This window comes from Taeniopygia guttata, chromosome 20 (assembly GCF_048771995.1).
Source record: "Taeniopygia guttata chromosome 20, bTaeGut7.mat, whole genome shotgun sequence".
In the NCBI taxonomy this organism is placed as follows: Eukaryota; Metazoa; Chordata; class Aves; order Passeriformes; family Estrildidae; genus Taeniopygia; species Taeniopygia guttata.
Window position 1 is genome coordinate 1,377,531 of NC_133045.1, and position 24,019 is coordinate 1,401,549.

Below are 24,019 nucleotides of genomic sequence, written 5' to 3' on the forward strand. Positions count from 1 at the left end.
GGGAAGGGCTGGAGGTGTGCCCTGTCTGTGTCTCTGTGCCCTGTCTGTGCAGTGTGCCCTGTCTGTGCCTGTGTGCCCTGTCTGTGTGCCCTGTCTGTGCTCTGTCTGTGCCTCTGTGCCCTGTCTGTGCCCTGTCTGTGCCTCTGTGCCCTGTCTGTGCCCCTGTGCCCTGTCTGTGCCCGTGTGCCCTGTCTGTGCCCGTGTGCCCTGTCTGTGCCTCTGTGCCCTGCCTGTGCCAGTGTGCCCCGTCTGTGCCTGTGTGCCCTGTCTGTCCTGTGTGCCCTGTCTGTGCCTGTGTGCCCTGTCTGTGCCCTGTCTGTGCCCTGTCTGTGCCCTGTCTGTGTCTGTGTGCCCTGTCTGTGCCCATGTGCCCTGTCTGTCCTGTGTGCCCTGTCTGTGCCTGTGTGCCCTGTCTGTGCCCGTGTGCCCTGTCTGTGTGCCCTGTCTGTGCCCGTGTGCCCTGTCTGTGCCCGTGTGCCCTGTCTGTGTGCCCTGTCTGTGCCCGTGTGCCCTGTCTGTGTGCCCTGTCTGTGCCCTGTCTGTGCCTGTGTGCCCAGTCTGTGCCTGTGTGCCCTGTCTGTGCCCGTGTGCCCTGTCTGTGCCTCTGTGCCCTGTCTGTGCCTGTGTGCCCTGTCTGTGCCTGTGTGCCCTGTCTGTGTGCCCTGCCTGTGTCTGTGTGCCCTGTCTGTGCCTGTGTGCCCTGTCTGTGCCCTGTCTGTGCCCTGTCTGTGCCTGTGTGCCCTGTCTGTGTGCCCTGTCTGTGCCTGTGTGCCCTGTCTGTGCCTGTGTGCCCTGTCTGTGCCCTGTCTGTGCCCTGTCTGTGCCCTGTCTGTGCCTGTGTGCCCTGTCTGTGTGCCCTGCCTGTGTCTGTGTGCCCTGTCTGTGCCTGTGTGCCCTGTCTGTGCCCTGTCTGTGCCCTGTCTGTGCCCTGTCTGTGCCTGTGTGCCCTGTCTGTGTGCCCTGTCTGTGCCTGTGTGCCCTGTCTGTGTGCCCTGTCTGTGCCCGTGTGCCCTGTCTGTGCCCGTGTGCCCTGTCTGTGTCTGTGTGCCCTGTCTGTGTCTGTGTGCCCTGTCTGTGCCCTGTCTGTGCCCTGTCTGTGCCCTGTCTGTGCCCTGTCTGTGCCTGTGTGCCCTGTCTGTGTGCCCTGTCTGTGCCTGTGTGCCCTGTCTGTGCCCGTGTGCCCTGTCTGTGTCTGTGTGCCCTGTCTGTGTCTGTGTGCCCTGTCTGTGCCCTGTCTGTGCCCTGTCTGTGCCCTGTCTGTGCCTGTGTGCCCTGTCTGTGCCTGTGTGCCCTGTCTGTGCCTGTGTGCCCTGTCTGTGTGCCCTGTCTGTGCCTGTGTGCCCTGTCTGTGCCTGTGTGCCCTGTCTGTGTGCCCTGTCTGTGTCTGTGTGCCCTGTCTGTGGCTGTGTGCCCTGTCTGTGCCTGTGTGCCCTGTCTGTGCCTCTGTGCCCTGTCTGTGCCTGTGTGCCCTGTCTGTGTGCCCTGTCTGTGTCTGTGTGCCCTGTCTGTGGCTGTGTGCCCTGTCTGTGCCCATGTGCCCTGTCTGTGCCTGTGTGCCCTGTCTGTGCCCTGTCTGTGTCTGTGTGCCCTGTCTGTGCCCATGTGCCCTGTCTGTGCCTGTGTGCCCTGTCTGTGCCCTGTCTGTGTCTGTGTGCCCTGTCTGTGCCTGTGTGCCCTGTCTGTGTGCCCTGTCTGTGCCTGTGTGCCCTGTCTGTGCCCTGTCTGTGCCTGTGTGCCCTGTCTGTGCCCGTGTGCCCGGGCTCTGCTCAGACCCCCTGGCCCCAGGGCTCAGAGCTCTGCCCTCGCTGGGCTCCTGGGAACACCCAGGAACACTCCTGGGAGCACAGCCCGGGCAGCACCCGCCGGGCACCTCAGAGCCACGGGCTCCCAGAATGGTTTGGGGGGAAGGGATCTTCAAAATCATATTGTTCCACCCCCTGCCATGGGCACAGACACCTTTGAACAGACCAGGCTGGACGGGTCTTGGAGCCCCATCCAAGCTGGCAATGGACAGTTCAGGGATCCCACAGCTTCTCTGGGCAGCCTGTGCCAGGGCCTCCCAAGCTGGGCACAGCTCCTGCCCTGCCCAGGGCACCCAGCCCTGCTCAGCACAGCCCTGCAGGGCTGGTGTGAGGCCATAGACCTGAGCAGGAGGCTCTTCCAAGGTCACTGCACAGGGTGTAGGGCCATGGGAAATGAGGAACCAGAGTCTGATCCACCCACAGGGATCAGCTGGACCCACAATGTTTTTTTTGGTTGCACATGAAGGGCTGGGAGAGCTCAGGATGTTCAGACTGGGGAAGAGAAGGATCAAGGGAGACCTCAGAGCCCCTTCCAGTGTCTAAAGGGGCTCCAGAAGAGCTGTAAAGGGACTTGGGACAAGGGCCTACAAGGACAGGACACAGGGAATGGCCTTCCACAGCCAGAGGGCAGGGATGGATGGGGTATTGGGAGGGAATTGTTCCCTGTGAGGGTGGGCAGACCCTGGCACAGATGCCCAGAGCAGCTGTGGCTGCCCCTGGATCCCTGGCAGTGCCCAAGGCCAGGTTGGACAGGGCTTGGAGCAGCCTGGGACAGTGGGAAGTGTTCCTGCCATGGCAGGGGTGGAACTGTGTGAACTTTAATGTCCCTCACAACCCAAACCACTTGGGGATTCCATAATTCCCTGATTCTCCACTTTCCTTATGACTCCTCCACAACTTGAACTCTTTCAGTCAACCTGAAAAAAGAGGGGAACGAGTGACCCCCAGGTGCCTGCAGTCCCCTGTGCAGTCCCAGGGGCTGGAGCTGTGTCTGCTGTGGCAGATGGGGCCATGCCTGGTGGGACTGGGACACTGCCAGGGGTCAGGACCAGCCGTGCAGGGCAGAGGGGTGGAGGGTGAGGGGTCCTGGAGGTGTGTGGATGCTCAGGGGTGTCCCCCCACACAGGGGTGATGAAGGACAAAGGGGTCAGCCCCAGGGAGCCCTTCCACGAGAGCTTTTCTCCAGGGCAGCTGCCCCAGCTTCCCCAGCAGCCATCAGGCCAGAGGAGCAGCCCCTTGGCTCCTCCAGGGCTGAATCCCTGCTCAGATGCCTCCTGGATCAGGAAGGATTTATCCTGCTCCCAGGCTTGTCCTGAGGCACAGCAAAGCCCCTGGGTGTGCCTGGCAGAAGTTCCTCAGCCAAGGACATGCTAAACTGGCCATGATCAGGATCCTGCCATTCCAGCCCAGACTGGCTTTGGTTCCTGGCAGGATCCTCTGCACAGAGCACCCCAGGGTGTAGGAGGGGGGTGCTGGCCCCTGCTGAGGTGCTTCTGGCCCATGGGATGGGGTCAGGGCACTGCTGGGTCTGTTCCTGAGCCAGCACATCCCACACTGCATCTCACTGCAGAGCAATGGGAAAGAAGGGAGATCCAGGCACAGAACTCTGTGTCAGCTGCCCTGGTCCATGGGAGTGAGCCCTGAGGGGCTGGGCTGGGCCAGGAGGGCCTGCACAAGGTGCTGGGTCTGCATCAGGACCATGGAAGAAGCTCCAGCTCTTCCCTGCAATGAAGGATCCAGTCTTTGTCACCCCCAGGTGACAAGGAGGAGCTCTTCCAGGGGCTCCAGGGCAGGGCTGCCCCACTTGTAGCTCCTCTCTAGACCAGGAATGCTGCTCTTAGTACAGCACATTGCCCATTCCAGGGGCTGTTAGGCCCTGAAAAGGGGGAGCAGTCTGTCCCCAGCCTGTCCCCAGCCCATCCCCAGCTCGTTCCCAGCATGTCCTGGGCAGGAGAGACATCAGGTCCCACCTCCTGCCTGGGGCCAGAGGGATCTGCTCCTTTCCTGCCTCAATGCCTTTCCCTGGCTGTGTCCATGGCCCCTGACCCTCTGCCACCCCGTGTGTGTCCCCTGTCCCCGCGGCCAGAGCCGGAGGTGAGCGGTGAGGGCGAGCACGGAGCCCGTCCAGAGGGGCTGTTGGAGCACTAATTAGATCCCAGGAAACCTCCTGCATGGCGAAGCTCCAGCCCTGCCACCCCCTCAAGACATTGTCCATGCCTGGATTGCTGCCTGATTCCCATCTCCATAATTCCCCCAAATCCTCGGAGCGGCTCCGGCGGGCTCAGCTCACGCCTCACCGGGTTCCATCCCCTCAGAGAGGGATGTGTGGATGGCTCCAGGCACGGTCCCCGTCCATCCCACCAGATGTTTCCAACCTGCTTCTCCTCCCACCCTCACCCCAGTGCAGCACTGGGGGACCCCGAAACTCTCGGGAGGAAGAGGAGGGGAGGAAGGCTGTTCCCTGGGCTGGGGGACCCGAGGGAAGCTGGGACTTTGGATAAGGGGAGGGGACAGCTCGTACTCAGCGATGTGGCACTGCTGTCATCCCCAGGGACAGCCCATCTACCCCGACACAAGCCACGGGGACAGGCGGGCAGGACACTGGACACAGCCCTCCAAACACGCCTGGAGCCACCCTCGCTGTCACACCTGCGGGATGGGGACAGTCCTGCCCAGGTCCCCACAAGGCAGGTGGCAGCAGCCCCCCTTTCCTGCCCCTTTCCCAGAGCTGAGCACGGAGCACCCAGCACAGCTGGGGCAGCGCTGCCATCCTCCCACTCCTCCCTGGCCCTCAGCTGTGTGACAGGAGATGGGAGCTGGGGGTCCCTAAACGCCCCCCAGGTGCCCCTGCACAGCCTGGGTGTTGGGCAGGAGAGGTTTCAGGGAGGTTTCTGGAGAGTCCTGGCTCAGGATGAGCTCAGGCATTCAGAGCTCCCTGAGCCTCTGTGCCGTGCTGTGCCTCAGGAGAGCCAGCACAGCCACCACCCCAAAGCCTCCTCAGCTTTAGGGGCTGCTGGAAAGGGTTTGAGCCACCAGCCAGGCCCAGTCTCCTGTTCCCCCACAGCCCGGGGGTGCCCATGGGAAGCAGACCCTGCCCTGGCTCCTCGGGCATCTGCGAGCAGGGAAAGGTTCTCTGCAGAGGCACTCAGAGCCCAAATTAGCCACACTGGGCTCAATCTGAGAATCTGACAGCGGATGCCAAATTTATTTCCAAACGCACAGTGGAAATGTCAGCGTGCTGGTCGGAAGGAATCGGGTACATGCTCCCTTTTAAATAGCACCAAGCATATGGGAGGAGGATGATTAGATTGCTTCCAAGCTGCCAAATTTCTTTGCTGCAGCTAAAAATCTTCTCCAAAATGTCCCAGCCCACAGTGTTTCTCAGCGCTGAAGTCTGTGCCGAGACTTTGCCATTGACAGTTGTGCTCTGAGCAGGAAAACACAGCCCTCCCGAGCAGTCCCAGGGGTCCCAGCTCCCCAGGGCTCTCCAAAGGGGGCTTTGCCTCCTCTCAGAAGCTGGAGAAATTCCTCCCCTCCTGCCAACCTACCTTTGGGAAGGAGCAAAGTTCCTGATGTAGAATCACAGAATATTTTGGGTTGGGAGGGACCTTAAAGCTTATCTAGCTCCAGCCCCTGCCATGTACATCCAGTGCAGAGGGACAAAAGCAGCCAGCAGCTGCTGGCAAACCAGGAGGGCAGGGAAAGCCCCTTCATCTCCCCAGGATTCCATGGAAAGGTGTCCTGCAGTGTCCCCAGCAGTGGGACCCTGGTGCTCCCCACAGGTCCCTGCAACTCCCACTCTGACTCGGCCAGGTGACAGCACAGGAGGGAGCACAGGTGACAGCACAGGTGACAGCACAGGTGACAGCACAGGAGGGAGCAGGGCATCCTTCAGTGCCCAGGATGGGGCTCAGGCCCCCTGCTCAGCAGGGTTTGGGGGCAATGACAGTGGGAGGAGATGGGGATGTGCTCTGGACTCTTTGCTCAACCCTGCAGAAGGGATGAATGTCCTGCCTGGTTCAAGACACCCAGAGCCCAAAAATTCCAAGGCATTCCCTACAGATCACCCCCCATCCTCCCTCAGCTCAGAGGGAAACAATGGGAGTCACCCCAGCCCATTTTCCCAGGATCAGCAGTCTGAAGCACTGTGATGTCTCTCAGCCCAGCCTCAGGAAAGGGGTGGCCTTGGGATCACCCAAACCTTCCCTGACCCATGAGGGGACTGAGGAGGGCACAAACAGCTCTGGGCCTGGCAGCAGGGTCCTCCTCCCCATGGGTGACACTGAAACTTCTGCACGGAGCAGAGCGTGGCAGCCTTCCCAGGGAAGGATATGACTGACATCCTCCTCCAGTCCTGTGTGGAATTCCTGGTCCAGTCAGGACCAGACACACACTGTCCCTCCAAACCCAACCTCCACCAGCCACCCTCACTCTCCCAGCAGGACCTAAGGGCACCAGGAGCCATGTCCTGCCTTTGGGTGTGGGACTGACCTGTGACACCTCGGGGCCTTTCCTCCTGCCAAACACCCACCACGGGTCACACACGGATGTGCTGGATCACAGCCCCCACACTCCCTGTCCTACACCTGCCCTGCCTCCCCACAGTGCCCGTGCCTGGGACACCAAGAAAGGCACACGGTGGTGCCAGCCATGCCAGCTGTGTCAGCCACCCCGGCCCTGCTCCGTGGGCTGAGGGATGCAGAGTTGGAAAAAGGCAGAAGCCCCAAACCAGTGGGGAGCAGAACATCTCCTCCATGGTCCCAGCCAGAGCCCGTGCTCAGGGCACAGTACCAGGGGTGTCCATGGTCCCAGCGGGAAGGGGGAGGGTGCCAGGGCAGGGCTGGCCCAGGAGATGGCCGGGGCAGGCAGGGAGGGAGCCCAGCCCCCGGGAGCACAGCGCTCCGGCTCCGCTCCCTGCCCACGCTGCTGTGTGCCAGGTGGGAGGTTTCCTCTGCATTGCAAATCCCTTCTCGTGTGAGTGCTGCAGTGCTGCTTGGAAGGAAAACAACCCCTCTGGAGCGAGCCCAGGGGCCTGGAGCAGCACCAGCACCTCCTCCTGCCCCAGGCAGGCCTTGGTTCCGTTCCCAGGGTGCCTGGCTTGGGAGATAAACCCAAAGCTTCCCTGGCAGACAGCCTGGTGGGAGCAGCCCCAGCCGTTCCCATTTCTCTGTGCTTGTCTCTGGCACAGACAGCCCCAGCTGAGCTCTCCCTCCAGACCTGGGAAGTGGGAGGAGGAGGAGAAGGCAGAGGGAAGAAGGCTCCCTGGTCTGCAGCAGCTGGCTGGAAGCAGGACAAGGGCTTTGGGAAGGGGGGAGCATCCCTGGGAGCATGGACCAGAACCAGGGGTTCAGGACTGGAGGATCCTGGACTGGGGGTGGGGGGGATCTATTCCATTGTGGCATCTGCTGTTGGGCAAGCTGCTCACCTGCGCAGGGCAGGGTCTGTGCTGAGCCCCCAGGAGCAGGGCTGCCCTTCCCAGAGCTCTGGTTCCAGGCTGGAATCCACTGCCAATCCCAGCCTCCTGATGCAGCCCCACACTGCCAGCCTCTGGCAGCTCCTTCTCCTCCCAGACTCATGGCACTGCTGGCTGGGAGATCTTCCCAGAACTCACAGGAAAACAACCGCCTCATCCACTGGTGCACGGGTCCCCCATTACCAGGGGTTTGGGAGCCACCCGAATGTTTGGCACAACTCTCCAGGAAGAGACTGGATTTGTGCTCCTCAGGGACTGGTGGATGGAGGAATCCAGGGACAGTGTCCTCGGGTCCTTTCCAGGGGACAAGTCTTCATGGGATTCAGCCCAGGGCAGCAGCACTGTTGGAGGTCAGATTCAGGAAATGCAGGGAACCCCTTAGGAGGAGATCTGCCCCTAAAATCCACTGCTGTTCCTGCTCTGGGAACTGGGACACTGAGCAGAGGGGATGCAGGGATGGAGGGGGACTGCCTCTCACAAGGGACAAAAAATTCCCAGCCCAGCCCACCCCTTCCTAGTGGGAATGTTCACGCTGATGAGACCTGAGGAGGAAGAAGAATAAAACATCAAAGCCTAAAAACAAGGGACAGCAACCCCTGGTAGCAGAGCCATGTCTGGGGCAGGGTTCTGGGGGAGGATTTCAGGCACCAAACCTTCTGGGAAGAAGCCATGAAGGATGTGTGGGGTCAGGACCCACCTGCCCTCAGTGGAGTCTCTGGGTCTGGCTCTGCCCAATCTTCCCACCACAGCCTCCCCCACCTCATCTTTCTGGATTCAGGAAGCTCTTTAGGACAAATCCATCCATCCATCCATCCATCCATCCATCCATCCATCCATCCATCCATCCATCCATCCATCTATCCATCCATCCACCCATCCATCCATCATCCATCCATCCATCCATCCATCCATCCATCACCCATCCATCCATCCATCCATCCATCATCCATCCATCCATCCATCCATCCATCATCCATCCATCCATCCATCCATCCATCATCCATCCATCCATCCATCCATCCATCATCCATCATCCATCCATCCATCCATCCATCCATCCATCCATCCATCCATCCATCCATCCATCCATCATCCATCCATCCATCCATCCATCATCCATCTCTCCATCCATCCATAGAGGAAGGGGACTGGGCACACACATGCTGGAGGCATATGTGGAGATTTTTTTCTCACCCTTTCCTTGCAGGATAGAGAAGGGGGAAAAAAAATAAGGAAAAGAATAGCAAAATAAAGCAAACCAAACAACTCCAATTTCTCTCTTAATGAATAAATGAAATGCATCCCAAGAGGCAATTAAGTGCTTCGAACCAAACATGTGTCACATACATTAAAAAAACAACCCTGAGAGAAATCCAGCAGCTGCAGTGAAGGGAAGGAGGCAGCTGATGACTGCTGGGGGCAGGGAACTGGGGCTGCTGCTCCCACCATGGTGTTTGGGTCCTCCAGGGGAGGGGAGTCCCCCAGGGGCTGTGGGGATCCCCCAATACCCAGGGGCATTCCCAGAGGTTTCTCCCACCCTAAGGACATCACTGCCCTGTGAACCTTTCACCCTTGTGCCCCATGGGGACTGGGACCATTTGCCCCCATGTCTTCCTTCCCAAAGCCCAAAGCAAGTTTTGTCCCACACTCCCTCTCGATGTCACCTTCAGGGAACACCCACACCCACCTGAGCTCCTGTCCTTTGTCCCTGTCCTTGGTGGTGCCCGGAGCGTGGCTGTGGCCCAGCCCTCACCAGGCACTGCCCAGCTGACACTGGTACCCTTTGCTGCTGGGGGAAAGGCCTCCCTGCAGTACAGCGGGGCTGTGATTGGGTGGGAGAGGACCTGAATCCTCACCCAGCACAGCAGCCACGCCATGGGTGCATGTCTGACCCCCATCCTCATGCCCAAATCTCCTTCACATGCCTGCCCCACTGCCAGGGCCTTGATGTTGGGAGGACCCTCCAGAATCCAGCCTGCAGAGAACTGGGGGCCTCTTCTTCCAGAACGGCCCAGAAGGCTGCAAAGACCCCCTCTGATTTACCCAAAGGGGGCGAAGAGATCAGCTTGGCTAAAACCCCCATGGATTTCCCCATGACACAACCCACAGCGGCAGTGAGAAAGCGCCGTGCTGGGAGGCCCTGAGCTCTCAGCTCTGAGCTCTTTGGGGAAGCTGTGTTTTACTTCTGGGTGGTGGCACAGCAGGACAGGGCACCCACAGCAGGACAGGGCACCCACAGCAGGACAGGGCACCCACAGCAGGACAGGGCACCCACAGCAGGACAGGGCACCCACAGCAGGACAGGGCACCCACAGCAGGACAGGGCACCCACAGCAGCCCCTGCACCACTCCCCCCCATCGGGATCCCACAGATGCTGCCAGGCTGTGAAGGACAAACCCCCGACACGCTTTGGATGCTCACTGGGTTTTCTGCCCATCTTGTCCCCTTGGAAGGCACATCCAGACTCTTTGAGTATTTGGGTCTGGCTGTGCTGATGGAGCTGGTATCACTTTCTGGGACACACCAGGAAATCTTTCCTGATAACGGAAAGCCCATGGGATTTATTCCTCTGCAGCTCTGCCCTGTGTGTTCACCCTGCCTGCTGCTTCCAGAACACATCCCTTCCCCATGGACCAGCAGCTGCCACAGCGCTGCCCAAACCCAAAGCCCTTCCCTTTCCTGCGGGGCAACACAGGCTTCCAGTGGGCTGGCAAGTTCCCTGCAGGAGCCTCCTTCTCTGGCCAGTCAGAACGCTCCTGCCTCTGGCTCCTGCTCGTGCCCAGCCTGCCACAGTGACCCAGAGCTCAGGGAGCACATCCCCGGCTGAGGGGGCAGAGCCAGGGCAAAGCACGGCAAGGGCAGCCCCAGGGAGCCCATGCTGGGGTGTGGGTCTGCTCCCCACCTGCCTCATGGCTGGGGCTCCCTGTGGGCTCTGCTCCCACTGCTCCTGGGCTCTGGCATTGCTCACAGCCCTCCCTGCCCCAGGGACACCTGTAACAGTGTCCTGTAGTGCCCACCCACAGCACTGTCCTACAGTGTCCACCCACAGCACTGTCCTGCAGTGTCCACAGCACTGTCCTGCAGTGTCCACAGCACTGTCCTGCAGTGTCCACAGCACTGTCCTGCAGTGTCTATAGCAGTGTCCTGCAGTGTCCATGGCAGTGTCCTGCAGTGTCCACCCACAGCACTGTCCTGTAGTGTCCACAGCAGTGTCCTGCAGTGTCCACAGCCCTGTCCTGCAGTGTCCACCCACAGCACTGTCCTGCAGTGTCCATGGCAGTGTCCTGCAATGTCCACAGCCCTGTCCTGCAGTGTCCACAGCACTGTCCTGCAATGTCCACAGCACTGTCCTGCAGTGTCCACAGCACTGTCCTGCAATGTCCACAGCACTGTCCTGCAATGTCCATAGAACTGTCCTGCAATGTCCACAGCACTGTCCTGCAGTGTCCACCCACAGCACTGTCCTGCAGTGTCCACAGCACTGTCCTGCAGTGTCCACCCACAGCACTGTCCTGCAGTGTCCACAGCACTGTCCTGCAATGTCCATAGAACTGTCCTGCAATGTCCACAGCACTGTCCTGCAGTGTCCACCCACAGCACTGTCCTGCAGTGTCCACAGCACTGTCCTGCAGTGTCCACCCACAGCACTGTCCTGCAGTGTCCACAGCACTGTCCTGCAGTGTCCACAGCAGTGTCCTGCAGCCCCCCTCTGTCCCCATGCTGGGACATTACCAGCACCTCACAGCAGCTCAGCCCTGTCCCCTTAACAGCCCTGTGCCCCTGCTCTGCCAGCAGTGCCTCTGCTGCCACACTGGGCAGAGAGCAGCACCCCACGAGAGGACACAATCCCCAGCACCCACAGAGGCCCCAGAGCCACCCGTGTCCCCAGAGTCCTGCCCGGAGCACTCACAGTCTGGCGTGGCTCTGGCAGGTGGCACGGCTCTGGCGGGTGGCACGGCTCTCGTGGCTGGCACGGCTGCTGCAGGTGGCACGGCTGCTGCAGGACGCTGCTGTCATCCGCGGGGGGCAGGGGGACGCTGGTGGCCCGTGCGCCGGCTGTGGGTGGTGGCAGATCGGTGACCGCGCTCGCTGGGGGCCTCAGGCTGCGGAGGGACAACACACACGTGAGCCCAGGGAGCTGTGGATGCACCCCAGTGTCTACCCTGGCTCAGAGCAGAGAATTGTTAAGGTTGGAAAAGGCCTTTTGGATCGCCAAGGTCACCCAGCACTGCCACCACGTTCAGCACCAGCCCCTGTCCCCAGGTGCCACAGCCACACGCCTTCTGAGCACTTCCAGGGATGGTGATGCCATCACTGCCCTGGGCAGCTGTGCCAGCGCCTGAGCACCCTTTCCATAGAGACATTTTCCCTAATATCCAAACCCAAACATTGCCTGGCACAGCTTGAGGGCATTTCCTCTCACCCTGTCCCTGTTCCCTGGGACCACAGCCTGAACCCCACCTGGCTGTCCCCTCCTGTCACAGGGAGTTGTGCAGAGCCAGAAGGGCCCCCCTGAGCCTCCTTTGCTCCAGGCTGAGCCCCTCAGCTGCTCCTGGTGCTCCAGCCCAGTTCCCTTCTCTGGACATGCTCCAGCCCCTCAGGGTCTTTCTGGTTGTGAGGGGCCCAAACCAACCCGGGGCTCCACAGAGCTGCTCTCAGCAGTTTAAGGAGAAATGGGGTTCAAGACTTGAGAAGAGCCAGAGATGGCACCAAGAAGGGCAGGGCACTTCCCCGCTGCTCTCTGCCAGCCTGGCTGCTGCAGCACTGACAGGCACATCTGTCCTCCCCGTGCACTTCCCAAAGAGCAGCTTACACCCGGATCAGATCAGGGGAAGAAAACTGCATTGCAATAAATCCAGGGAGGGAACTGGCTGCTGGGGCTTTAATCTGAGAGGAGCCTTCAAGATAAGAGCATTAAGAGGGGATGAAGCAGCCTTGGTGCAGGGATGGTCCGGCTGGTCCCTTGTCCAGGATTTGGCAGAGGGAGACTGCCGTGCCATGCCCTGGCACCTGGGAGGTGCCACACGTCCTGCCACACCTGAGCACTCTCCATGGCTGCAGGACACAGAGCACCCACCTAACAGGAGCCTGGAACTCCCGGTGGGAAGGACAGCACCGTGCTCGGTGGGACACCTGGGGCAGGGTGGGGTCTGTCCTAGAACCCCTCCTTCCATGAGCTCGCTCTCTGGGAGAGGCAGGCACCTTTCCTGCCTCCTGTCCCTGCAGAGAGAATCCCCACAGCAGCAGTGGGGGACAGGCAAGGGGAAGTGTCCACCTGCATCCCTAGGAAGGCTGAGGGGAGCTGCTTGCTCCCACACCCCTGCAGGAGCCACCCAGGATGGGCTCGGTGCTGAGAGCTCAGGGGAAGGCCCCTCCTGCCAGGGTGACCCGCTGGGCACCAGTGGGGGCTGGTGACAAGGAGACAGTGGCTGGGGTGGCCTGCCTGTGCTCTGCCAGCTCAGCCAGAGATGGATGGAACCGGCCCTGCAGCCTGCTGTAAGTAATTGAGGGAAGAACATTTGTAAGGCAGGAGACAGCTGGATTAAAAAGGTGAAGCCCAAAAAGCAAATGAAAAGAGAATCACTGCTGATGGATGAGAAAGCAGAGCCCGAGTCCAGCTTCTCCCTGCATGCACTGGTGAGCAGCAGCAAGGCAAGGTGAGCTGAGATCAAACCATGGCAAGAACCTGGGCAGCCATGGGGGCTTGGAATCACAGATAAATAAAGGTTGGAAAATCCCCCTAAGGTCATTAAATCTAACCCTTAACCAGCACTGCCAAGGCCACCACTAACCCATGGCCCCAGGTGCCACATCCACACGTTTTTTGAACACTTCCTAGAGACAGTGATGCCACCACTGCCCTGGGCAGCTGTGCCAGTGCCTGAGCACCCTTTCCATGAAGAGTTTCTCCCTGATATCCAATCTGAACCTATCCTAGTGCAACCTGAGGCCGTTTCTGCTCTTCCTGTCCCTGTTCCCTGAGAGCAGAGCCTGATTCCCACCACACCCCCCGGCTGTCCCCTCCTGCCACGGTGCTGTGGAGAGCCACAAGGTCCCCCCGAGCCTCCTTTTCTCCAGGCTAAGACCCCCCCCAGCTCCCTCAGCCGCTCCTGGACCCTTCCCAGGCTCATCCCCTCCCCTGGCTGCAGAGGCTGTGCTTGTGCAGAAGTGCCCAGGTGCCAGTGCTGCCTCTTCCCTGCCCTGCCAGGGCCTGGCCCTGCCCCGCAGAGCTCCCAAACATCTGCCGGGTGGATGTCCCTGAGGCACTGCCCAGACATTACTGCAGCTTGTTTTGCTAATTGCTGCTGATCAGATGCTTCCCTGGCAAGGTGGGAAAGACATTTAGGTCGGAAAAAAGTAAATTGAGTTTGTGTAAGACAGAAGAATTCCCAACTGCTCCATCTGCACGATGGCCTGAGCAGACCCAGCCTCACCCAAAGCAGGGGCTGCTCCTCCAGGCAGCCTGGGCAGAGCCCTGGGACCGGTCCCATCCATGGTGTGGGGGAGCAGAGGAGGTAAGGTGAGCCCACCTGAGGAGGGTCAGACGTGTCAGAGCAGGACATCACAGCCCCACCACCCCACCACCCCCTCTGTGACCCTGCCCCTGCCAGCCTCACCGTGGCTGTCACTGCAGCCCTCCCAAGGCACAGAGTGTTCTGCTCCCCTCTCTGCCCAGATGGGGCCACCACCAGAACACCTCCACACCCTCCCAGCACAGCCTAGGGACCATCTCTCCACACTCTGCTGCCTTTCTTTCACGATCCAGGCACCTCCAACAGGCTGCAATTCCTGTTCCCTCATCCTTGAACATCAACCAGAGCCTTCCATTCCAGAGCCTCCCAAACCATTCTCTGCCAGCTCTGAAACTCAGCTGGTCCTGCAGGTCACTGTCCTACTTGGTTTCATTAAAAAACCAGTTTGCTCCAGTGCCTTGGAGGCCCCAGGTGCCCACAAGACCCCACAGCATTCTCCAGGAGGTTTCTCAGACTGACAGCCACAAGCAGACTGACTCAGTGGGCACTCGGGACAGTGGCACGAGGCTGTCCCCACACACTCACTGTGAATGCCCCCACACGCTGCACATCATCAGCACCAGGACCTTCTCCAGCATGTCCAGTGAGCCCCACTTCTGCCTGCAGCTGGACATCACGGGCACAGAGGGGCAAGGCCTTTCCACAGAGATCCCAGAGATTCCAGAGCCAGGGACAGTGCCTGGCTCTCCCAAAGCCCTGGATGATGGCCCTTGATCCCACACAGGAGGACAAGGAGATGGAGCAGCCCAGGAGCCTCCATCTGCAGTGCTCAGGCTGGCAGCATCACTGCCTGGAGAACGGCCCTGGGCCATGCCCAGCACGATGTGGGCAGTGAGGTGCCCACAGCAGAGGGTGCCCAGCCAGCCGTGGGGCAGAGCTGCCAGGATCACCATGCCCAGCATCTCCGGGGACACTGCCACTGCCACTGCCACTGCTGGGGACACTGCCACTGCCGGGGACACTGCCACTGCCAGGGACACTGCCACTGCCACTGCCAGGGACACTGCCACTGCTGGGGGCACTGCCACTGCCACTGCCAGAACACTGCAACTGCCGGGACACTGCCACTGCCACTGCCGGGGACACTGCCACTGCCACTGCCAGGGACACTGCCACTGCCACTGCCAGGGACACTGCCACTGCTGGGGGCACTGCCACTGCCACTGCCAGAACACTGCAACTGCCGGGACACTGCCACTGCCACTGCCGGGGACACTGCCACTGCCACTGCCACTGCTGGGGACAATGCCACTGCCACGGCTGTTCCGTGCTCCCAGCCGGATCAGATCCACTCCTCTCCTCTCCAGCACCGCGGGCACTGAGCTGGAGCAAACCCCCCTAGCCTGGCAGGCCGGGCAGGGTGTGGGGACATGTGGGGTGCTGTGGGTACCCAGTGCCAGCTCCCACCCACCCCTCACCCGTGCCCACCCCTCCCCACAGCCCCAGGGGGGAAGGCCTTGGCACGGAGAGGCACCTCTGGAGCGGAGAGTCACCGGTCCAGGCTCGGCTCTGCCGTTTCCTGCCTCTCCTTACCCATTTCCCATTTCCCTTTTCCCATTATTTCCCATTTCCCATTTCCCATTTCCCATTTCCCATTTCCCATTTCCCATTTCCCATTTCCCATGCTGCCTGACCATCTTTCCAGCTAATTACCCCCACTCCTGCGGGCATGGGCCACATGGCAGCTGGCATCTGCACTGCCTCCAGGAACGACCTTGGCTGCTCAGGGGACAGCAGGAGCCTTTCTGCCTCCCGGGCTTCTCCCGAGGCAGACAAGGATGCTCCAGTGGGAGGGATGAGAAGCCCTTCCAGCCCCAGGAACTCTTCCAGCCCTGCTGCCAGCTCTGCTCTTCCTGCCTGGGGGCACTGACCTGTGGCTCCCTCCCATGCTGGGGCTCTTTGTCACCTCCCCCAGGACGCCCAGCACTGCCTCCCTGCAGAAATTCCCACTTTCACAGGTCTGGAAATCTTTCTCCCTCATTTCCCACCCTGGTTTTGTGGCAGCACAGCCTTGAGCCAGGTCTGGCTGCATCCCCATGCCAGCTGTGCCATGGAGAGGGGGCTCAGTGCAGAGAGCTTCGGGAGGAGCAACTTGGTGTGGGGTCCTTAGGGAGCAGCCTGGGGTGGCATTACTGCCACTGTCACAGCCTGTCATCCCTGCTGTGGGAGAGGTGGAACAGGGAGGAGGCAGACACAGAAGCTCTCTGCGATGGCAGCCCCTGAAAACAGCCGACAGAACAGTCCTGAGCACCCGGGAGACTTCCCAGGATGGGAGGGAGCTGTCAGCTGGCACAGCCTGGGGCTGGAGGCTGGGCTTGCTGGCCCCAGACAGGGGCTGCTCCAGTGGTGGGACATGCATGGGAACGAGCTGGGCATCCCCTCCTGGGCAGAGGTGGGCACGTAGGGACACCACTGGCACCTTGCACCCTGCCCTGCGGGGAGGGAGGGCAGGACTGGGCTGCCCGGGGCGGAGGTGCCGGACTCTGCGGGAGCTTGGGCAGTGCCACACAGGTCACTGTGTGTCCCCACACCTGTGGCAGTGCCACACAGGTCACTGTGTGTCCCCACACCCACGGGCAGTGCCACACAGGTCACTGTGTGTCCCCACACCCGCGGGCAGTGCCACACAGGTCACTGTGTGTCCCCACTCTGGGGAGCTCAGCAGCTCCTCCATCACCTCGAGCCCCGCCGTGGCACAGCTGTGTTTGTGTGGGGTTTTCCCTCAGCCTCCCCCAAACCTCTCCATCTCCCTCCACCTATCACATCTGGGGGGGCTCAGCCTGCCCAGACCAGCTGTGTGTGTGTGTTGGACAGCAAGAATTCATTTTAACTTGTCTTTTTGCCTCTTTTCTCCTTGAATTAGCAGATCTGGGACAGAGCTGGCTGTTGCTGTTTGTCACACACACACACAGGGTTGTCTGTACATTACCCTGACATCACAGGGACGTGTGACGTGTCTCTGGCGGCGCAGGCAGGAGGGGACATGGCTTTGGGAGACAGGAGGGTGTTATCAAAGGGTTGCAGACAGCTCCTGGAAAGCAGAATGAGGAATAAGGGTGGAGAGCACAGTTTTAAGGCAAAGGAATCTGCATTCCTTTGCCTTAAAACAATAACCAAGCCCCTGCCACGAGGGGCTTGCTCCTGCACTGCTGCAATAGAGGGAAGATGAAAAGACCAGGGGAAAATTTGCTTCTCTAGCACCTCACTGTTGCTCCAGCTCTGTGCTCTCCACCCTTATTCCTCATTCTGCTTTCCAGGAGCTGTCTGCAACCCTTTGATAACACCCTCCTGTCTCCCAAAGCCATGTCCCCTCCTGCCTGCGCCGCCAGAGACACGTCACACATCGCTGTGATGTCAGGGTAATGTACAGACAACCCTGTGTGTGTGTGTGACAAACAGCAACAGCCAGCTCTGTCCCAGATCTGCTAATTCAAGGTGAAAAGAGGCAAAAAGACAAGTTAAAATGAATTCTTGCTGTCCAACACACACACACGGCTGGTCTGGGCAGGCTGAGCCCCCCAAGTGGCCAGTGCCAAGGTTGAGCCAGGGATGTACAGGGTCCCACTGACCCCACCCTCCTGAGCCCTGGGGACAGCCCTGGCAGGTCTCTGTGCCCAGAAGTGCCACCTTGCAGCCTGGGCAGAGTGTGGGGCAGCTGCCAAGTGCCCCCTTACAGCAAACCAAGCAGCTCCACCCCAGGTTTGGCCTAAGGCAGTGTGAGGATGGATCTGCAGGAAGCCCTCACCCACTGGCAGGGCAGGTGCCAGGGCTGTCCTGATGAGCTTGGCACCCCCACATCCCACCCCAGCCCTGTCCAGTGCCTGTGGAGCCCCCAGAAACCTTCCACTGTTCCCCCTGCCCAGCCCCTCTGACTGAGGAGGGGTTTCTCTGATCCAAGTGAGCCAACACATTCCTGTTAGGAAGGAGGATGAGCCCCTGCTCTGCCCTGCCCTGCAGCATGGGAGCAGCCCTGACTCCAGCCTCCAGTCCCAGCCTCAGAAAACCTCCCCAGCCCCGGGGACCAAGCCCTGACCCCTCCAATCCCACACAACCTGGGATCAGCACAGGCAGGAGCCATCCTAGGAGTGCTTTGGATGTATCCAGCATCCAAGGATTGATGGGCAGACACAGAATTCTGTTCCCACACCCTCGGGTCTCCCCTGGCTCTTGGCCTGGGTGCCAGCAGGGTCACACCCCGCTGCAGACGGGGCATGTTGTGACTGTGGAGGATGGACAGAGCAGCTCAGCAGGGCCCAGGAGCCCCTCCAGCCCCCTAACCCTGTGGGAAGCAGCACTGGGAAAGCAGGCAGAGCTCAGCACCCTTCCCCTCCCCTCCTCTCAGAGCCCAGCACGGTTTCCATTTCCATCCTCACATGCTGCTCCTGCAGTGGCTGCAGAAGCAGCACATTCCTGACCCCTTCCCTTCCCCAGCCCCTCTGCAGGAGCCAGAGCCATGCTGGTGTCCCCATTCCCTCCTCCTGCCGGCAGGGAAGGCAGGACCTGCTCTGGCTCTGGTCCAGCCCTGCTCTGCCTAAAGCAGCCACTGATGCCCGGGGCCACCAGCTGGTCCCCGGGAGCGTGAGGAGCGTGGCAGGCTGGCAGGCAAAGCCCAGGGCAGTGCTGAGGCTCCGTGTGAGTGCCTCAGGCTCTGGAGGGGACACTCACCCAAGCATGGGGGTCAGGCTGGCACCTTCTGCCATCAGCAGGCACCGAACAGCAGGTCCCACTGGGGGCCAGAGCAGGGCACTGAGCTGGGCACGCTGCTGGGACAGGCTCTGCCACAGAGCTGGACATTGTTCCTCTCTGGATCCAGGAATGACATGCATAGACGCCCCCGTTCCACACAGTGACCCTGCTCCAGGGTGATGTGACACTGTGACATTGCTCCATGTGATGACCCAGATCTGCATGATGACCCTGTCCCACAGGTGACCCTGCTCCACACAGTGACCCTGTCCTTGGAGAGAGACCTGCTGCATGATGCCCCTGCTCTGGATATTGACCTTGCTCCACTGTGGCCCTGCTCCACATGCTGACCCCACTCCTGTGCTTTGTCCCCTGCAAGCCACCACAGCCAGGCCTGGCTCGAGGCTTGTCTTCCAGTTCACCCCCAAAGGAGCTCTCCTCTCCTGACCCAGAACTTTCTGTAGGAGCAGGGACTGCAGTGAGAGCAGCTCCTGAGGCTCCTCAGTGCCTGCTCCGGCCATGCTGCCCCTCCATCCCACAGACACCTCTTGCTGCTCCTCCAGGAGCTGGGGGCTCTCACCACCCCCTCCATGGACACTGTCTGGGGGTGCAGCTGTGGGGTGGGTTACAGAACAAGCTCTAAAACTGGAGCATGTGGCTCCTGAAGGCTCCATTGACTGCAGCCTCCCTCAAATTCGCTGCCTTTCTCTGAGCAGACCCTCAGCATCGGGGGAGCTGTGGGGGTCTGGGACTGGGGGTAGCACAGACGAGGTGATGTTCTCCTTGTCCGTGCTGCCCTCCCCAGCCATTCTGCCCCCTCAGTGGCAGTGTGGGACAGGCCCGGGTTTGAGCAGGAGCCAGCGGAGCCCTACCCGTGTTAGCGGTGAGTCCCTGTGCCATTGGCACGCTGCTAAATGGAAATGCAGCCGCAGAGCCGTGCAGCCCTGCCCGAGCTCCTGCCTGCCACCGGCATCTCTGCGCCGCCACCGGGGACAGCTGTGTCCCCAGGGCCGTGTCCCCAGGGCTGTGTCCCCAGGGCCGTGTCCCCAGGGCCGTGTCCCCAGGGCTGCCACCCTCCCCTGGTGTGTGCCTGCCCTGCTCCCGGTGGCTCCCGGGCACTGGCATTTCTAAAGGTCAATGCACGCAGGACACTGGTGCTGTTCCCCAGCTCACCCATGCCACAGCCACGGCCAGCACGGACTCCTCGGTGCCACCCTGCTGAGGGCAGTGTGACCTGTCCCACTGCTGCTGCCCTGGCTCTGTCACAGCCTGACACTGCTGTCACCTCTGCCCATGAACCCAGAGTTATTTGTGAGCTCAGCACCGAGGCCACCCTGTCACCACTGCCTGTCACCTTCCCTGGGCTCAGGTCCACTCCTCACCACAGCCACTGTCCCATCCATGGCTCCTGCAGAGCAGGGGAGCTGCCCCTGAGCCCTGAGAGCCCAGCTCCATCCCACCCCTGAGCCCAGCTCCATCCCCACCCCTGAGCCCAGCTCCATCCCAACCCTGAGCCCAGCTCCATCCCCACCCCTGAGCCCAGCTCCATCCCAACCCTGAGCCCAGCTCCATCCCCACCCCCAAGCCCAGCTCCATGCCCACCCCCAAGCCCAGCTCCATCCCCAGCCCTGAGCCCAGCTCCATCCCCAGCCTCAAGCCCAGCTCCATCCCCAGCCCTTGAGCCCAGCTCCATGCCCAGCCCTGAGCCCAGCTCCATGCCCAGCCCTGAGCCCAGCTCCATCCCCAGCCCTTGAGCCCAGCTCCATCCCCAGCCCTTGAGCCCAGCTCCATCCCCAGCCCTTGAGCCCAGCTCCATGCCCACCCCCAAGCCCAGCTCCATCCCCAGCCCTGAGCCCAGCTCCATCCCCAGCCTCAAGCCCAGCTCCATCCCCAGCCCTTGAGCCCAGCTCCATGCCCAGCCCTGAGCCCAGCTCCATGCCCAGCCCTGAGCCCAGCTCCATCCCCAGCCCTTGAGCCCAGCTCCATCCCCACCCTGAGCCCAGCTCCATCCCCAGCCCTTGAGCCCAGCTCCATGCCCAGCCCTGAGCCCAGCTCCATCCCCAGCCCTGAGCCCAGCTCCATCCCCACCCTGAGCCCAGCTCCATGCCCAGCCCTGAGCCCAGCTCCATCCCCAGCCCTGGGAGCTTCATGCCCAGCCCTGAGCCCAGCTCCATGCCCACCCCTGCCTTGCTCCTGAGCTCTGTCCTAGGCCCACGCAGAGGCTCTGGCATGGTTCAGCCGTTTGGCTCACACCAAACTGCTGCTCCACAGGTTGCTCTGGCCAGCCCAGCTCAGCCTCTCCCTGCCCAGCTCAGCCTCTCCCTGCCCATCCCACCCGGGGCTGCTCCTGCTCTCTGCCTTGTCTTCTCACCTCAGACCCTCTCCCCCTCTTCTTTCACTTCCAGTTTTTAAACGTTTTACCTTTTTTTCCATCCCTCTCCTCCAGGTCTCATTTTATCCTCAGCAGGAGAAGACAAACGCCAGCACACCTAAGAGCAGAGCCCTGCTGGGATGGGTTTGTCCTGAGGGTAACCTGGCCCAAGCCCATCCAGCTGCAGTGTGCCCTACCCAGCTGGTTTGTCGGGGCTGCAAAGGGCCCTGGTGACCCGGTACAGTGCCCTGCCACTGCCACCACCGCAGGGACAGCAGGAGCTGTGACCCTGCTGCTGAGGATGCTGTGCTGGGTACCACCAAGAGAAATGAAAATGCCAAAACTCTGAAGAAAGCAGAAGACTCATGGAGGCTGAGAGGGGAGAGCAATTCCTGCAGCACCAGGAGGAGCCTGGGCACGGCCCTGGTCCCTGCCCTGCTCCACACTGCCACCCCCACGTCCTGCCCAGGCTCCAGGGAGAGACACTCCGATCCTCCTATTCAAACGGATTAAAAATTACTGTCTGATCCACTAATTAGGACGGGAAGATGAGTGTGCTTCTGGCAGTGCTGTTTAGCAGCCCGTTAGAAATGGCTGGGAAGGCAGCAGGGCCACAAGCCCCGCACGGTGATGGCCACATCTGCTGCAGCAGCTCTGCCCGACCCCAGAGCTGCTCCTGCCCCGCTGCACAGCCCCCCTGGCTCCCAAGGATGCTCCCAGGCCATTTGGCTCCCAGCCCCACTGCCATTACTCTGTATTTATTTAACAAAATTAAACCCTGCTTAGTGGGGCCGGCGAAGGCAGGGCAGGCAAATCGGATCTGCTGCTGCTGGGGCCGGGCTGGGGCCACCTCTGCGGCCCTGGGGACACCTCTGCGGCCCTGGGGCCACCACTGCGGCCCTGGGGCCACCTGGAGCCGCCTTCTCGGGCCTGGGAGTCCCTGCAGGGGCTCGGCAGCAGCACAGGTACCCCAGCACAGAGGCTGCTCCGCTGGGAAGGATCCAGGAGCAGAGCTCCATGCAGAGCCCTGGGTGTGGGGTGCAGCCAGGCGTGGCCACAGCTCCCAGAGGAGCCCCCGGCCCTGTGCCCGCCCCATGGCAGCCCCCCGTAGGGTCTGGGTGTGCCAGGTGTGTGGGGCTGCTCTGGACCTCCTTCAGGCAGTGCCCAGGCACAGGACACTGCCCCAGCCCAGGACAGCCCTCCCTGTCCCTGGCAGGGCCCCTGTGGTCCCTGTAGCTCCTCTCTCCTGGGTGAGAAATCTGCTCTGGGTCAGGCAGGAGCCCGGCAGGACCCAGGAACACCTCAGGAACAGCTCTCCAGCCTTGGCCTTCCCAAAACTCATCCAGTCCCCAGCATCAGAGCCCTTCCAAACCCCACCCCTGTGAGGGCACAGGAGGCTCAGCTCCCTCCTGACGTGCTCCAAGGCTTTTCACGGGACAGAGCACAGAGCCAGCAGCACAAGCCACATCCCCAGGGCACCAGGGCAGGGATCCCCCTGCCCTCCAGCCCACTGGGACCCCCTGGGCACTGGGCCAGCCCTGGCACAGCATCACCCAGCACAGGATTGCACAGCCCTGGAAGGCAGAGGCAGGGGGAAGCCTCAGGGGCAGGCACAGGCACCCAGAGAGGAGCAGCTTCACCACAGAGCACGGCCCAGCCATCACCAGAGGAGTTACAGTGTCATTAATGAATGCTTTCCATTCTAATGAAGTTAATCTACCTCTAAAAGCTTTTTATGCCCACAAACATATGAACTGAGAGAGAACAGGACCTGCAGCCACATTTTTACAGCATTTGAGCACGGTTTTTGCAGCCACCTATTTCCCAGCAAAGCAGCTGGGGAAAGAACATCCCCTGACGAGGCTGCAGCCCCTCCACTGTGCCAGTTACTCGTGGAGATCCATCTTTTTCCAGGAAAAGTGAGATTCTACATTCCCATTATGATAAAAGTTAGAAAAACAGTGGATTTCAGTGACAAAATAGATATTGTCTTTTCCCAGCTAGGGAGGAGATGTTGCTGGCAGGAGGAGGTGCTCAGGGGGGTGGTGAGAAGCCCCTGCCCAGCACAGCCCCTGGCCCTGGGCTCTCCCTGTCCCCCTGCTCCCATGCCAGCCCATGGTGCCAGCCAGGCTCTCACAGCAGGAGCTGGGCTGGGGCTGCCTCCAGCCCCCAGCAGGTCCCTGCCTGCTTTGCCAGCTCAGGATCATCTTCCCAATCTCCTGTGACTCCTGGACAGGGTGCAGGTGCCCTGGGTGTGATTCTCTGGCTTCTTTCCAGTTTCACCTTTCCTACCACTGGGAAAAACAGGAGAGTTGGAGCTGAATTTAAAGCTGGCATGAGCTCCTCCAACGCACAGGTCGGATTTGTTCCTCCCTCCTCCTGTGGAATGCCCTGTGGCACTCCTCCTGTGGAATGCCCTCCCCAGCAATGCCAGCCCGGGTCTCAGTGCCAGCAGCCCCCAAAACCATCCAGCCGAGCAGAAACCTTCCCATCCCAGCTGCAGAGCGAGGGAGGAGCAGCAATGGCACTGGAGAACCAAACATGTCCTGGGACAGGACAGGTTCCCCCAGGAGAGGCTCTGAGGGCTCCTGCGGTGGCCTTGGGGAGGGGTCCCTGCATGAGGGAGGGTCTGGGGCCCACAGAGCCCCTACTGAGACCCCTTTGAGGGGTGCCCGAGCTGGGTCCAGGGCAGAGCTGAGTCCTCTCTAGCTGCTTTGCTCTCCACCATTCTGTCTTTCCAACCAAAACTGCCTCTCCCTGCAGCCTGCCCCGGCCTCTGGCAGCACTGCCAGGGCAGGAGATGCCCTGTGCCCTGTAGCCCCCAGCAGCACCCACCCTGCTGCCACCCCTGCTCCTCTCACCCTGTTCCCACAGCTCTGACACAGCCCAGTGGGTCTCAGGAAAACCTGGGGACTCGCCAGAGGCTGCTACAGGGGCCCTCCTGTGCCAGCACCGAGGCAGGACACCCCCAGCTGCATCCCAGAGCTCAGGGCACTGAGCAGGGCCAGCACCCAGGGCTCCTCCTCCCACCCAGCTCCCCAAAAGCCACGATGTGCTGTGACTTCTCCTCATGGAAAATGTCCCCATGTGCCCCCAGCCCCAGGCACCACTCAGGGGTGACCCCTGCCCACAGGGGGAGATGTCAAAGCAGCT

The 24,019-nt window shown here is 61.0% G+C and overlaps 1 protein-coding gene across 5 annotated transcripts in view; it reads right to left on the reverse strand.

Annotated features, from left to right (window-relative positions):
• DLGAP4 (DLG associated protein 4) overlaps positions 1-24,019 on the reverse strand; it is a 149,045-nt gene that overhangs the window by 110,036 nt on the left and 14,990 nt on the right. For 4 of the 5 annotated variants that reach the window (XM_030288822.4, XM_030288825.4, XM_030288824.4 and 1 more), the window contains exon 2: positions 11,187-11,379. The exons of the other annotated variant lie outside the window; for it this stretch is intronic. The gene's annotated coding sequence lies outside the window, so the exon portion shown is untranslated. The remainder of the gene's footprint in view (positions 1-11,186; positions 11,380-24,019) is intronic. 5 annotated transcript variants of the gene reach the window in all.